The sequence below is a fragment of the Mus pahari genome, chromosome 5, assembly GCF_900095145.1.
Source record: "Mus pahari chromosome 5, PAHARI_EIJ_v1.1, whole genome shotgun sequence".
NCBI lineage: Eukaryota > Metazoa > Chordata > Mammalia > Rodentia > Muridae > Mus > Mus pahari.
In genome coordinates this window covers 34,425,996-34,428,722 of record NC_034594.1, presented here as the reverse complement: position 1 = coordinate 34,428,722, position 2,727 = coordinate 34,425,996, and positions in this window count along the sequence as shown.

Sequence of the window (2,727 nt, the reverse complement as noted above, 5' to 3'; positions counted from 1 at the left end):
GCTTGGCTCTGTGGGTTATTAAAAAGAAGAAGACATGAAGTTAGGAGAGGGTGAGGCAAGATCTCAAGGAGTAGTAGGTGTGGGGTTGAGTATAACCAAAATACACTGTATGAGATACTTTAGTAATTAATAAAACATATTTAAAAGTTCCCTCTAGTGTTAGCTTCCTTTCAAATAGACATTTTCTCCTTCCTTCCCCTGATCCTCCTCCTCCTCCTCCTCCTCCTCCTCCTTCTCCTCCTCCTCCTCCTCCTCCCTGTTTTCTTCAGAATTTTGCCCAAGCTATTCTTGAATTCAAGCTCCTCCTGCATCAACTTCCTCTGTGCTAAGGTAATATGATTACAGATATATACTGTCATACCTGGCTCTCTCAATAGACATTTAAAGATTAAAGAGGAAAAAAGAAAAAAAAAAGAGCCATTAAGCTCAGCCAAGTGTGGAAGGGTTCTTTGGAAAGGTAGTTGTGTTGCATGATGTTTTGCTGGGGCAAACATGAGAAGGAATGTTTCACTGAAGCAGACACAAGTAAAAGAATGTTCTGCTAAAACAAGCATGTGAAAAGACATGTGGTGAAGGATTCTTCACTAACAGCATGTGCATGTATTGGTCTGCCTTACACTGCATAGTTGAACTGCATTTGTTAGGAGTCCACAGAGAGAAATGCATCAAAAACACTTGTGGTGCCGGGCGTGGTGGCGCACGCCTTTAATCCCAGCACTCGGGAGGCAGAGGCAGGCGGATTTCTGAGTTCCAGGCCAGCCTGGTCTACAGAGTGAGTTCCAGGACAGCCAGGGCTACACAGAGAAACCCTGTCTTGAAAAACAAAAAAAACAAAACAAAACAAAAACCCCACGTGTGGTGGTGTGCTGCAGTTTCTTGCTGCTTTCTTGGACGCAGGCTGATTGGCAGAGTGATGTCCGCTGAGACAGACACGTGTGCTGAGGCAAGACACATGGAGGACATGCAATGTTTGGAGGATATAGGAGGCAGGATTTTCCCTGTCCAATCACATTAAAATATTAGTGCAGCAGGAAGCGTGTGGTTGGACAGGGAAAAGGGAGGCATTGCTAAGAGTTGCAGAGACAGAGAGCCTCTTGGGAGAGGAAAAAAAAAGTCAAGATGGCAGCAGATGGACAGGAAGAAGAACCTGAACCAGTGTGGCTTTACCTATCCACAGGTAGTTGTGATATCATAAAGGTTAGAATAATTGGGATAATTTGTCTAACGTAGGTGGGCAGCTTTTATCATTATCAATTGGTTCTGAAATTATTGCACTGGCATCTTGTGAATTGAGAATTTATTGATATATACATCTGCCTTGTTAATTATAAGCTTCTAGAATTTATTGTACCGGGTTACCGGAATGTGGGACCACCGACTACAGGGGTTTATGGCAGAGAAGGAACTAGCGGCTCCGGAGACAAGCGAACCAGAGCAGAGAGTTGTGGCGGCTGACCTCGGGGTGGATGGTCACTGTGTGGGGCTGGCATGGCGGCGAAGAGAATTGGTGGGCAGAGAGCAGCACAGAGGGACCACTGGGACAGAGAGAGGCTGACAGTAGCGCTGGAACCCCAATGGTCGTTTTTAATATTTCCTGCAACAGATATAAATAAGACTCAAGGGACAGTGACAGTGGTCTTGGCTTGCTGGTTAAGCTAGCTGTGCAACTGCTATTGGTCTTGAGTCTTCATGATCTTCCCTTCTCTGAGAGAGGCACAGACTGAGAACTTTCCCTGGTGTCCCCCCAGGTCCCTCCTGCTGACTCTGGCTGAGGCCGAGGTGGCTTTCTCTGCTAGGTAGTGCCACCACTGCTGATTCATGTTTGCTATCCTGACTCTACCAATACTGGACTGCTGGTGTATCCGTGAAGTTTTTGTGAGTGGATGGAGCTGCTGCTTGTTAACCTGTGAACTGAACTGCCGATTTCCAGACAACGCAGATGGGAATTGCTCCAAAGAATCTTTCTAAACAGGTCCATTTTCCCTGTATCTTTTTTCCCCCCACTACCTCTGTTGGGCGGTAGGTTAAAAGGGAGGTGAAAGCGTTTAAGAACCATCATTAAAAATAAGGTTTGAAGCCGGGCAGTGGTGGCCCACGCCTTTAATCCCAGCACTTGGGAGGCAGAGGCAGGTGGATTTCTGAGTTCGAGGCCAGTCTGGTCTACAGAGTGAGTTCCAGGACAGAACAGCCAGGGCTATACAGAGAAACCCTATCTCAAAAAACCAAAAAATAAAATAAAAAATAAAAATAAATAAATAAATTAAAAATAAAAAAGGTTTGAAAAAACAAACAAACAACAACAACAACAAAAAAAACCCCAAAGTTACAATGGTTAATGCCTGTAATCCCAGCTCTTGGGGATGGGGTATATGCAGGATAAGATTGAAAGATTTTTAATTCAGGGTCAGACTGGGCTATTAGCAAAACTCTAATTCAAACAGAGAAATAAAGAAAGCCCCCCAAAACAACCCATTAACTGGAGGGATCCCCGGAAGAGCGGGATAGATGCTCCTTGGTGGTCTTCTGAAAGGATTTAGTCAGTATGGGAGGAGATTTTCCTAATGCTTTTAAGTAGTGGTAGGTGTATTTTATTCACTTTAGATTATCAGCAGCAAGGACATTTTATTTCCCCAGATTTTAGACACTTTGATGATTTGAAAGGTCCAGTTTATGAAGGTGCAGGTCATAGCCACAGCCCTTGGGAGGCTGATGTGGGAACTTTCTCAG